The sequence below is a fragment of the Nothobranchius furzeri genome, chromosome 2, assembly GCF_043380555.1.
Source record: "Nothobranchius furzeri strain GRZ-AD chromosome 2, NfurGRZ-RIMD1, whole genome shotgun sequence".
NCBI lineage: Eukaryota > Metazoa > Chordata > Actinopteri > Cyprinodontiformes > Nothobranchiidae > Nothobranchius > Nothobranchius furzeri.
In genome coordinates, this window is record NC_091742.1 from 58757630 (window position 1) to 58772306 (window position 14677).

Consider the following 14677-nt stretch of genomic DNA (forward strand, 5'->3'; position numbering starts at 1 on the left):
ACAACTACCCATTCTTGACTTTTGTAACTGCAAAATAATAAAAACTAACTGTCTTGACAGGTGAACCCAAATTTTTTATCCAGCATTTCATCTAAAGGCAAAGAAATAAGTGCACTTTTTTAATCTCGTCTAACAAGCTGTTATTTGTTCAAAATTTAAAGATGCGGATCAAGAACATGTTTGCAGAATGAATGCAACATGCAGTATATGTTAAACAAACAATCCTTCTTCCGAATAGTGCCATGTAATGAGGATGTTAATGGGAGACTAGGCACTTTTAGCACCTCCTAGTGTCTGTTTAGTATAACCAAAGGGAAATTTATCTCCTCACTGTGTGTTTGTCTTTTTAAAGAGCAAGTCACCCCCTACCAGATTCTTACTCAACTCCCACTTCCTGTTTGAAAATTGCAACAAATGCTGTTGCCTAGCAGGCAGAGAGGGCAGAGTCGCTAACAAACACACACACACACACACACACACACACACACACACACACACACACACACACACACACACACACACACACACACACACACACACACACACACAGGCTCACAACGACATTGTGACATCATATGGTGCCAGCTAACGTTCTAGGGTACCTCTCGGCCAATAACGATGGCAGATTTAAATTCAAATGCAGTGCAGAGTTTTTACCTGACAACGGCACAACACTGACAGTTTTAGGCAGAAAATTTTAATTTGAACTAAAATCCACGAAAGTGCAAAACTATTAACTACACATGTCTGCAGCACGATTAGACACGCATTTATATAGTTTATCAGAAAAAAGTTGATTTGGGGGTGACTCGCTCTTTGACACCTTAATCTAACAGCTGAAAGGTCTCCACAGCCTTCATTAGTGTCTACAGGAGTGATTCATCAGTACATTAAACAAATCAGCTGTGTTCATGATCAAAAACGTGCTGGAAGCAGACTGCAGCACCAGGTATGTCAGCTCAACAGTCCAACAGATCAGACTGGCACTCTGAAGTTGCAAATGCAGTGTTCTAGTCACAGAGGGCGGTGGGGGTCTGAGTGACATTTGAATAACCATGTAAAGGGTCATTTTATCTCATACTGGCTCAAGAAAATGATTAAAACATATGAAAAAGTTGCAAAGTATCGCTTAACAAATCTGAGTGTTTTTCATTGTCATTCAGGCAGAAATCTTATGTTTCTTTTTGAAGTGCCAAAGGAACAGCTACAGCCTTGCTAACTAAATAATGTAAACATGTAACTAATCATGTCATACAGAAGGGACAACCATGTAAACATTGTAAATTGTTTACATGAACCGCCGACATTTTTTATGCTGAAATAAGTTTTAGCTAATCCAAGTGACTCATACTAACCCGAACCCAAACTCACAGACAAGCTATTAGCTCAGACTTCCTGTTAGTTTCAGATTGGTTAGAACCTAACTTCACATTTCCCCAAAATGAGCTGAAATAAATCTAGCAAATAGAAATCTGAGATTTAATTTATTATTATTTTTTATCAATTTATTTTCATTTATTGACATTAAAATCAAAAACAAAACTGAGTAAAAACCAAAATGAAAAGGGGACAGAAAGAAGAAAAATGTATGTTATCTGCTCTTTTTATAGAAATTTTTATAGAAAAATAAATAACAAAAACAGATGGCCTGTTGTTGTGACATATACAGAAAAAAGAACACATGTTGCTATTTTACCTTTACGAGGAGTTAAATATCACTGCAAACTTGCTTTTATTGTTGTGATTTGAATATTTGAAGGACACAAGGACAATCACTTCTTGTCAAGCCCAGTTTAATGGAACAATATGAACACAAGTTGATTTATTTTAAAGGAACTTTAAAGAGCAAGTCAACCCCTACCAGATTCTAACTCCACTCTCACTTCATGTTTGAAAAATGCAACAAATGCTGTTGCCTGGCAGACCGAGAGGGCGGAGCTGCTAACAAATACACACACACACACAGGCTCACGACAGCATTGTGACATCATAATGTACCAGATGACATCATATCATACCTCTTAGCCAATAGCAGTGGCTGATTTAAATTAGAATACAGTGCAGAGTTTTTACCTGACAACGGCACAACACTGCCAGTTTTAGGCAGAATATTTAAATTTTAACTAAGATGCACTGAAGTGCCAAATTATTGGCGACACGAGTCTGCAGCACGATTAGACACTCATTTATTTAGTTTATCAGCAAAAAAAAGTTTATTTGGGGGTGTCTTGCTCTTTAAGGAAGTTTGACAGCCAAAACATGTATAGAAATAATACATTTCTTCTTCATACATTCTCCTGCAATGCCCTGGTCCTGTAGAATGAGTCCTGGCATTTTTACTGTGATTGCCTGTTTTTCTGTAAAATCACAGAAAAAGAGAGATGCTCGGGTCGAGCAGGCTGCTTCACGCGCGTTCACGCTCAGGCATAGCTCGTAGCATTTGCTATCCGTAGCTTTAGCAGCAGAGAGTGAGGTAGTGCCAACTCAGCGACTTTGTCGCTGTTCCTAACACCTAGTGATGAACCTAGCTACATTTCTGAGGACCCTTAGCTACTTTCTGTAGAACTTTCTTCTAGATATTTCCTGCAAATTAGCAACAAAATAGCCATTTTCGCTCCGAACCGTTCTTTGGATTGACGTTGTTTCAGGTGTCATCAAGGATATAAAAGTTACAGATACTGTGAATGTTACTGGTGCTTTAGCTCACCTTGTAAGATGTCCGCCTCCCATGCTGAAGACCTGGGTTTAACTCCAGGTGTGAACATTATGAACCTCACTGACATCTGCACTGTTTATAAACTGACTCCACAATTATCGACTTCCGTATTATTGAGGTTCTTTGTAAAATGTTTTTTTTTTCCCTATTTTTACTTCACCCTGTGTCTTAATGATTTTTACCTGTTATTTTTGGGAATTTTCTTGTATTTCCTTTTTATCTTTTATCTGTGTTCGACATGTTTATATAACGCCTGTTTAATTAACCAACATTTTTAGTGTACAGCGCCTTGTTTGGTTGTAATGCCTTGTGAATGCGCTTTATAAATAAAATTGGATTGGATTGGATTGGATTGGATTGGAACATAATTTGTCATTTGGAGTTTCTTTTTTACATTAATGGTATATTTTTTTACAGTAAGATGCCCAAATTTTTATTTGAGACTCGCCGAACGGCATTGAATTCACAGATAAAAAAGATGTGGGTTCAACTTTCATTTTGGAACAATTTTTCAAGCAAGGGAAGGGAATGATCTGAGCATGCAGGAGGACTGACCCATCATAAACCTTTGTCGGCTGTGCTGAAGAGAAAGGTACAGAACCAAATTATTTAATTAATTAGCTGCACGTTCTCCTGTCCTCCCGGCCACACACACACACACACACACACACACACACACACACACACACACACACACACACACACACACACACACACACACACACACACAGGACTGTCTCAGCTGTTATTGTCGTTAAGGAGTGTGTACGTACAGCATGTGCGCCTCGTGCACGAGCCTACTATTGAAGCTGCCGTTACGCTTTTGGCCTGAGGGGGCAATCGCAAGCATAAAAATTCAAAAGTCCGTAATGTCCCTTTAAAGGCACAAAAATAATCAGACACAAAGGTCCAAAGTTACTAACTTGGTTCATCTGGTATTTTATGTTTGGGCTCATGATGACTTCTGGCTCAGTGCCAACAAGAGCAGGTTTACCCAGCTGACAATATTAAGATAAATTGCAATCTGAATTTTAGACAAAACCATCGTGTAGCCAAAACTTGTAAAGGTGGAAAATGTATAATCTAGCAAACTCATTTGGTTAAAGGTCAGTCATCGAGCTGGAAGAACAGAGCAGTGGTGAACATGACTCAGCTAAAAGTTTCAGGAAGTTGCTCCAATTTAATGAAAATGCCACATTAATCACATATTGTGAAACTCTTTTCCTACTCAAATTTATAGACTTTTATCTTAAAATATGTGGTGCACCTATGCATGGGCGTCGCACCCGTGGGGGATGTGGGGGATTCAACACCCACACTTTTCCAGCTGTTTTGCTCACCTCCACACCAGTCTGGTTTCTCTATGTCGCACTCACTCTGTTTGCCTCATCTCCTTCTTCCCCTCCCGCTTCTGACAGCCAATGTCGGGTTCAAGGAGAGCAGGAGAGGGAGGGACGGAAGAGCTCGACTGAATTCATAATTTTACATTTTGACATTAGCTGTACAAAGTCTGAGTTTGATAAAGTGAAGAACAACAATTTGCAGAGGTTATAACTGGCGCGGCGCCAGTTTTTCATTTTCGGGTGGGCCACGGTAATTCTGGACGGACCTTAATAAGCAGTGACTTAAGTGAAGCAGGCAGGTCGCGCTAGAAAATTTAGTTTAAAAAGATGTCATAAATGTTTTCCCCCGTCATTTTTATTTCTAAAATATGAAGTAAAAACTCACAATTTAATTTTCATTCATTTGTCATTAATATGTAGTCTACACCCGTGCGTTAAGTGGACCATCTTCCAGTAAAAGCAAAGCATCCAGCCCACCTCTCCAAATGCGTAAAATGTGCATCAGCCGCTAGTTAGGCGTGCCGCGCGCACCATCAGCTACGTCAGCCCAGACAAGAGCAGAGCAAACAGAGAAAGAATAGAGGATAATTCTGTCTGGATGTGGATGGAGATTACATTTTACAGCAGCCTGATCATCATTTAAATACATAAACCCTCACCTGTCTTCTAGTCCACGCTATCAGCATTATTTTAATTGGTGTGTGTGTGTGTGTGTGTGTGTGTGTGTGTGTGCGTGTGTGTGTGTGTTTGTGTGTTTTCCACATCAAACACTGGTCTAACCAACCAGACCAGCGTGTCCAGTAACATATTAATGTTACAATTAAACAGTTTCACTTCATGTAGGCTAGGAACGTTTCACCTGCCGTGGCCCGGCCGCTTCTGCTCCACATAAACTTTGTGCGTGACCAAATGTCTCTACGCATCATGCGTCTCCATATTAGAGACAGGAACAAGCGCTGTTCAGCCAAAGTTTCATAATCAGAGAACATTTTTCCAAGTGACACATCCCTCAGAGAGACCGGGTTTTCAGACCGCTTCAGTGGGAGGAAATCTTACCGCATGCACCGTGGTTCTGCGCTGCAAACCCCTCTGCAGATCTTCAGCTCACTGTCCACCGTGGGCGCTCTGAGCCACACTGAACACAGTGTCCAGTATAAAGCTCTGATGTTCTGATGGGAATCCTTTCTTGATTTATTTAGTTACCTCCGCGATGTGCGTAACGATTAAAATGTCAGCTCATCTGTGTGCGCATCAGTGTGTGTCGGGGTAATTCTTTCAAAACAACCAACATCCTTGAGTTTATCCGTGGGCTGCATGGTGGCGCAGTGGTTAGCACTGTTGCCTCGCAGCACGAAGGTCGCAGGTTCAAAACTTGCCTTTCTGCGTGGAGTTGCGTGTTCTCCCCATGCATGCGTGGGTTTTCTCCGGGTACTCCGGTTTCCCCCACAGATCACAACATGCCCTATAGGTTAAAAAAATAAATAAATTGTAAGTCGCTTTGGGTAAAAGCGTCTGCTAAGCACATAAACATAAAAATAAACAGTCAAATGGAAATATCTGTAACCTGCCATGTTTTGCCATCTTGTGAAGATTGTTGCAAAGAGAAACAACTAAACTTGATTAACCCCAGAGCCACTTGTACTAAGCTGTACTTCGTGACTGTAAATGAGGGGAAATGATTTAATCGGATCCTTTTCTTTTCAACATGGTTTAATGTAAAGTTTCATTCAGTACAAACTTTAGTTACACCGATCTAACGAGACAGAGCCTGGATTTGCATTCTGAACAGTTTAAACATGTTTAAAACGGAGACATGCGTGACACGTCCAAAATTCGCACCTGCTCCGCTATTATGGAAATTAAATGAATGCGTATATAGGTTTTATGGGTTTTACAAATGTGTAAATTGGTTGTGTTTTTAGAATTTAGAGATTTTAGTGCCGGCTGCTTCACAATGCTGTCTGGAATTGCCCCTTGGGGACTGATAAAGTTGTCTTGAGTCTTAAACTAACAAGATGAATAACATAACATTATTTTAGGCACAGACAACATCCACCACACTTTTGAAAAGCTTGCAACGCGCCTGCACCTATGAATCAAAAACTGTTCAATTCATTTTTTGTGAATCACCAAAAAATCATCTTGACATTGTTTTTTATTATGTATTTTATGAAATGTTCACCCTTCTTGCCTGTTAACCCCATATACATGTTAGTGCTTCTCACCTGTTCACCCTTCTTCAGTTTGTCCTTTTCATGCATTCATTCACCTGTTCACTCTGCACACCTGTGCACCCTTCTTTCATACAAACCTTTTGATCACTGTTACCCATCTACCAATTCACCCTTTCCATCTGTTCACTTTTTTCCCTTGTTCACCTTTTGCACATGTTCACTCTTCACACCTATTCATTCTTTCACTTGTTCACCAGTTCACTCACACTTGCGCACCCTTCTTTCATACAAACCTTTTTGATCACTGTTACCCGTCTACCCGTCACTGTTACCGTTTACACTGTTTTCACTTGTTCACCTTTTGCACATGTTCACTCTTTGCAACTGTTCCCTGTTCTCACCTGTTCATCTGTTAATCCTTCACTCCTGTTAACTCACTTTTCACACATGTTCACCCTTCTTATAATTCGAGTATTCTCACCTGCAGTGACTTTAATTCTAGATATTATGGCAAACCAAAGACAGTAATAGTAACTAAAGATACAATTTAAAGTCCTGGGGATGAAAGACATTTGCTTTTTATTTAAGTTAGAATATTACGTAATCTGCAGCTGAAATCCAAACAAAAGTTCCCTTTCGGTTTCTAAAAATCATGGTTAGGAAGATAAACTGGGCCGCATGGTGGCGCAGTGGTTAGCACTGTTGCCTCGCAGCACGAAGGTTGCAGGTTCGAAACTCAGCTGCGGCCTTTCTACGTAGAGTTGCGTGTTCTCCCCATGCATGCGTGGGTTTCCTCTGGGTACTCCGGTTTCCCCCACAGATCACAACATGCCCTGTAGGTTATAAATGGTAAGTCGCTTTGGATAAAAGCGTCTGCCAAATAAATAAACATAAACAGAAAAATAAACAATAAAAAAACAAAACTACAAAAACATCAAACAGAAATTAAACACTATTTTATTCAAAGTGTTCTGTTATTTTTTATTATTGTTTTATTTCTAGAAAGTGTTTTATTTGCGTTTACATATATTTTACTGGTTCAGTGAAAGTTTTCATGTTTTTCTTCAGATGAATGTGCCTCAGAAATATATTTTAATACAGTTACGGATGGTGCTGTTTTGTTTGCAGCAGCTTTTCTAAAACAAATTGCCGACGTTTTTTTTATTTAAAACAAAAGCAGACATTTGTCACAATATAAACGACCTCACTCGGGTCAACAACACCTGAAGAGCCCTGAAAACTGGATCCTGACCCGCAGTAAAGGCTACATTTTTACAGCCAAACTGTTTGCAAAGCCCGTTTTACAGCCCACTTGGCTGCATGATTGGCTGCTCATTAGTTTATGCATTTTAAACACAAATTTCACTGACCCTTTGTCTGTGAAAACCAAACTGTATGTGCTTTATGGGCCGTTTCTTGGGAAGAAGCCGTATGTTTTTCACTAGACTTCCAGGAAGAGGTCATTAAAGTGGAAGAAGATCAACATGTAATGATGAGGCTCGTCATGGAGGTGTGAGCAGATGAATGTTTGAAAAGAACTCGGAGTTTGGACATTTACTCAGACGAGGTTTACTGCGTTCTTCAAGGAGACTTGGAAACGATAAAAATCAGTAAAAGTGAGCCTTGTTGGCTTTTGTAACAGCTTGAGCATTCACCGGGACAGACTAAATCTTGATAATACGCAAACTCAATGTTCAAGAAGTGAAACACCTAGAAACGGATTTGCTGAGCTGGGTTTTCATCCCATTCAGTGAACTCAGACACGTGGATTCAAAGGTCTGAGCTGTGGTTTTATCAGCGCGAGGATCACACAAGGAAAATAAATGATGGGACATAAATCATAAACCAATCAGGTTGGAGGAATTTCCAAATCATGATAAATATTACCAGGCAACAGTCAACTCTGACCAAACACTCCCACAGCGATCAGCTGCTTTATAACCATTACTGAAACTTGAACATGGTCTAAACTATCTGAGCTTTGACATTTAAACATTACACATCTGATGAGTTGCTGCAAAGGAATTTAAACTTTAGGATCCCCCTGAAAGTTTACATTTAAGAGCCACTAGTAAACCGGCAGATGTTTCATAGCGGCTCGTGTTAGAGATGGGAACATTTACTGATTTGTGTTGATACGTTTTTTACAGGCACACACGTGCATGATGGGATTAGGGCATTAAAGCTGCCCTGTAGTGTTGAAATCTATGGATTAAATTAATCATTCATTATGTTCTATAGTACAAAACCAAAAGTCTGCAAAATAATCAAGAATGTATTCATAAAGAACAGATGACCTGGATGACACTTGTTTCAATGCACAACTCTTCTTCATGTCAGTCCTCATCTGTGCCCCAGACAAGCTGGTTCCCAAAGTCAGAGACTCTCTTGGTCAGCTTGCTTCTCACACCAAACCCTCAGTCAGGAATCTTGGTGTGACCTTTGACCCAGCTCTCACTCTGGATTCTCATGTCAGTTCTCTTCTTCGACCTTCCTTCTTCCATCTCAGGAACATTGCCAAGCTGAGTCCCATTCTGCCCCGCTCTGAACTTGAGACAGTTCTCCACACCTTCATCTCCTCACGCTTAGACTACTGCAACTCTCTTTTCACGTGTCTGAGCAGAACCTCCCTGAACCGTCTACAGGTGGTTCAGAATGCCTGTTCTCGCCTTCTGACCAAGTCCTCCAAACACACCCACATCACCCCGCTTCTCCTCCAGCTTCACTGGCTGCCAGTCAACGTCAGGGTTCATTTCAAGATCCTGGTTCTGGTCTATAGGGCCTTACATGGACAAGCACCATCTTACATTGGTGATCTTCTTAGTCCCTACACCCCCAGCAGGTCCCTGAGGTCCAGTGATCAAAGCCTACTGGTTGTGCAGCACCAGGCTAAAGACCAAAGGTGACAGATCATTTGCTGCTGTGGCCCCCAGACTCTGGAACTCTCTTCCCCTGAGCCTGAGATCAGTGGACTCAGTGAACTCCTTCAAAAAGCAGCTGAAAACTTACCTGTTCAAGCTGGCTTTGGTATGACCTTCATCACCCTCTTCTTGTTCTGCTCTCCCCACCTATTCCACCTTCCTCAGGATCCACTGATTTCCCTCTTTCCTATTCACACTCTCTCTTTCTTTACATTCTTAACCACAATTGTCAATTTTTGCTCATTTTAAATATATTTTTAATCATTTTCTAAATTCTTTTTTATATTTTTACATATTTTTTGTGAAGCACCTCGTGATTTTTAACTTGAGAGGCGCTATAGAAATGATATTTTCTTCTTCTTCCTCTTCTTCTTTTTTCTTCTTCTTCTTCCTCTTTCTCCTCTTCTTCCTCTTTCTTCTTCTTCTTCCTCTTCTTCCTCCTCCTTCTTCTTCCTCTTCTTTCTCTTCTTCCTCCTTCTCCTTCTTTCTCTTCTTCCTCTTTCTTCCTCTTCTTCCTCCTTCTCCTTCTTTCTCTTCTTCCTCTTTCTTCCTCTTCTTCCTCCTTCTCCTTCTTTCTCTTCTTCCTCTTTCTTCTTCCTCCTTCTTCCTCTTCTTCCTTCTTCTTCTTCCTCCTCCTTCTTCTTCTTCCTCCTCCTCCTTCTTCTTCTTCTTCTTCCTCCTTCTTCTTTCTCTTCCTCTTCTTCCTCCTCCTCCTTCTTCTTCCTCCTTCTTCTTCCTCCTTCTTCTTCTTTCTCTTCCTCTTCTTCTTCCTCCTCCTCCTTCTTCTTCTTCCTCTTCTTCTTCTTCTTTCTCTTCTTCTTCTTCCTCCTCTTCCTCTTCTTCTTCTTCTTCTTCTGCTGCTGCTGCCATTCCTGATTCTTAGCTGTATTATTTTCTCACTGGTCACACGTGACTTTTCCATCAGATAACTTATCTGTAAGTTGACCGTAACATGTTTCATTTTTAAAAACTCTTCACAGAAGCCGTTAAACAGCTTATAATACAATTCATACTTTAGCATAATTAGCCACGTTTGGTCTTTTGATGGGATGCGGAAGTGGCGTGTAATGTAAAAGACACACTTTCCCTTGTGCGTCTCTTCCCGCTGCAAGTGTTTCAGATGTGAATCAGTGGGAAAATTGTGCCGCGCAGCTGGTCCCTCAAAGTCACGGAGTCACCAGAGAATTACAAGAGCTTGAGTGATTTCAGCATCTCAGTGAAAACAGGAGGATGCAGCTTTTGTGTCCTTGGGTAAGACGTTTTACTCACCTAACCTGCTGGTGGTGCTTGGAGGAACCGGTGGCACCAGTGTTCGCAGTCTCGCTTCCATCAGTGCGCCCCAGGGCTGCTGTGGCTACATCGTAGCTCATCACCACCAGCATAGGAATGAGTGGGTGAATTGGTGAATGATTGATTGTTTTGTAAAGCACCTTGGGAGGTTGTAGAACCCTAGGAAGATGCTTTACAAAAACAGGACACTATATAAAGTTGTGGTTTATTTTCTGTTCTGTTTTCCTCAGTTACGAATGCATCCCAAGTAACTACATATTTATTTAGTTAAAGTCGCTGTCCAGATTATTTCTTTTATCTGATGGCACCATCTAGTGGCTGACACGCGTGTCACATCTTGACTTACTTTCACTTCCGTATTTGCAGCCGAAAGCAACGCCTCTTCTTCATGAATGGGCTCCTCTAGCCAAAAAAAAAACAAACAAACAGTGAAAACACATTCTCTCACTACTATTATGCTCATGTTATGTTGTTTTCATATATGTAACAATACATCGGCATGTGTTTTTGTTTCGAAAGTTTCCGCATGTTTAACGCAGCATTCATATTTGACTTCCTGTCTGTTCTGATCTGAACTGCTGAGCCTGACGCATGATGCGTAGCTCGTAAAAAACAGACACGAAGCAAAAGTTTAGTAGAACAGCACAACACTACGCTTCTGGGGCGCATCCTTAAAGCAGCGCTTTGTGGTCAGTTGAAACCCACCCATCTAGTAGAACGGTAGCTAATGGCTGGGTAGTGTGCTTAGTGGATGGTACGCCACGCTTACATGTGTGGTGGAAAGGCCCCGTTACAATGCAAAATTCACAGCAGGGAAAATGTTTGCAAACTTATATTTGAGACTGGAGATGATAGCAACGTAGTTTGTTTCTGCTTAAATTAACATCGCCTCCCACTAACCATGAATGTCCTCTCTAAAGTGAGATCTTTCTGACTTCTGTCCACTATGGTGGTCCAGGAGGTTCAGAGAAATGTAAAAAGTACAAAACGAATTCAAAAAGCCACAGAGCAAAAAAACACAATAGAAGTAATAATATTTACAATGTAATAAATAAAAAATCCAAACTAAAACAGCATAAAACTGAAGCTGTCACCAGCTGGCCCTTATGCTCAAACAAAAGTTATGCTAACACCGTAATTACACCACAAACACAACTACGAACAGTATTTACTAATTTAGTTTTGGCAAGATCATGGTATGAGAATAGCTTCTGTTTTTGCATAAATTCCACTAATCCCATTTTATTTTAGTTTTTACTTCAGTTTTATCATTACTTCTATTGTAGGTTTTGTTGTGATGTGGCTTTTGTATTTCACTGAACCTTCTAGGCCACCGTAGTCTACTGCAGGCAAGATACTGACAGCTGATTACAACTCCAGAACCCTACTTGAGGATATCTGAGCTATCTCTTTAAAGTTAGTTCAGATTACTTAATATTCTTTGTTACACAAAGAGCTAAATGCATCAACAAAAGAAGTACTGACTGTGACAGTTTATACATAACATTAATAAAAAATATAATAGAAAGTATTATTCATCCATTGACTTACATATGTAATTTATCTTTTGCAGCAGGGACATTTCCTAACAGGATGAAAATTGCAAAAGTCATACCACTTCATAAAAGTGGAGACAAACATATCTTTTCTAACTACAGACCAATATCTTTATTGTCACAATTCTCAAAAATATTAGAAAAATTATATATTGCTAGGCTGGACCGATTCCTGATCAAAGAAGAGATATTAAATGACAGTCAGTATGGTTTTAGAACAAATCATTCAACATCCATGGCATTAATGGATTTAACAGAAGAAATATCGGAAGCCCTTGACAAAAAAATCATCTCATAAGTATCTTTATTGATTTAAAAAAAAGCATTCGATACAGTGGATCATAAAATTCTTATTAAAAAACTTTGTAAATATGGCATCACAGGGATGGCCCTAAAATGTATAACTAGTTATCTTACCAATAGGCAGCAGTATGTTCAAATAAACAACACAAAATCACATATAAATAACATTACTTGTGGTGTACCACAAGGGTTTGTATTGGGCCCTAAACTATTTATCATTTATATAAATGACATTGTTGAGGCATCCAAAATATTAAAATGCACCTTATTTGCAGATGATACAACTTTTTACTATTCAGGAGATAGTGTTGAGTAGATGATAGAAGTGATACAAACAGAGATGAAAAAAATTAAACTATGGCTTGATGGAAACAAACTATCATTAAACAGTGATAAATCCTGTTTTATGATATTTAGTAATACAAATTCAAATGATGAAATTTTATTAAATATAGATGAGAATAATATTAAAAGAGTTAAAGAAGTCAAGTATCTGGGAAAAAATGTCTTGGAAACTGCATATAAACAGTGTCAAAACTAAAATATCTAAAACTATTGCACTGTTACATAGAGCAAAAGGGTTGCTTGATAATAATTCATTATATTTGTTATATAACTCACTGATCATACCATACCGGAACTACTGCATTGAAATCTGGGGAACAACATATAAAACTTACACAAATTCGATCTACATCTTACAGAAAAAAGCAATAAGAATAATCAAAAGGAGCAACTACAGAGATCCGTCCAATCCATTATTTATTAAATTAAAAACACTAAAATTCTATGATCTGGTGGACTACAATATTTTAAAATTTATGTATAATGCAAACAAAAAGAACGTACCTGCAGGATTAATTAAACGATTTTCAAAAAGACATAGCAAATATGATTTAAAGGGACATGAATTATTTAACATACCTAGACATCGGATACTCGTAAAGGAACATTGTGTCTCCATATATGGAGTTAAATTGTGGAATAAATTGAATACTGAACTCAAGAATGCAAAAACAATATTGACTTTCAAAAAAGAGATGAAAAATAAAACGATTAACTTATATAGTTATAGTTATATGTAACTTATCTGTTACATAAATGTGTGAGGGGAGGGGGTGGGGGTGGGGGGGTGAAAGGAAAAAAAAAGAACCTAGGATGTATTTGTATGTGTATATATGAATGTATATAGATCAATAACTTAATGCTTCTTTCTGTGTAAATTGTTTTCTTTTTCTATTTTTTTCTCAAATTCATGGGTTGAGATTTTGTCGGCCAACAGGTCCAGGAACTATATTGTTCAATTTCTTTAAGAATCATATGATTATTTCATTTGTATTAATGCTATTGTAACGTGAGGAAGTGTGGGTTTTCTGTCACAAAGGTGGTGTTGGACTCAGCTGGGTCAAAGCTGGGTCGCTGAGAATTTTCACCCACAGATTAAGACCTGAACGCCAGCGAGTCTGGGAGGAAACCATAACATCTGCCACCTGCAGTACCAGAAGAAGGAGTTCTCATGGACAAGTAGTCATAACAAGTCTTAAAACGTCCTTTCTTGATTTTAATGTTAAAGTAATCATTATCATTTTGCTCATTATAAATGTGTTTGATCAAATGAATGGTTCTTATGCTTTGGGTAATTATAATGGATTAATGAATCCACACTTAATTAGATAATGTTTGAGGATGTTTGTTACTGACCTTCACACACACACTCAAACACACCCACACACAGATTCTCACAGTAAACTCCAAAACACATTTGCTGACGCACACGTTTGCTTTGAGAAGAGAAAGGTTTTTGGTAAGTTTCAGTCTTATGATTTCAGTTTGTGCTTGACAACGAAAGAGAGAGGACCTGAATAAACGCTAAAAGGGGGGAGCCGGTTGGCTCGTCCCCCCCCCCCCCACACACACACTCTCACGCTGTTCCTGTCAGCCAGACAGGACAGCTGAATCGCAACTTCTAACGCAGACTCATACAGAGTCTTTGATTTCTGAGTGAACTAAACTTAACAAGCGCATCGACAAAACGCTTTACCATCAACGTGTACCGAGGGCAACTCTGGACCGGTTCCGTTCGACACCTACGTCTCCCCTGTCAGCCGCTGGTGTCATCTGGATGAACCATCACCATCCTCCACGGCCCGGATCCGAAAGAGGGTCCACAAGAGTTTGGTGAGACAGAACACGGTGTTTAGCGTTTGATGCAGTTCTCTGATAAGACCTAAGTTTATCCAAACCATCACTTCACTCAGACACCTGTTTCTTCCTGAAGCAAAATCAGACTCACACACGCATTCATATCACAACATTCTCAATCTTCATAAATTCACCACAAGGTCTATTTGATCATATCAACTGTTAAAGATTG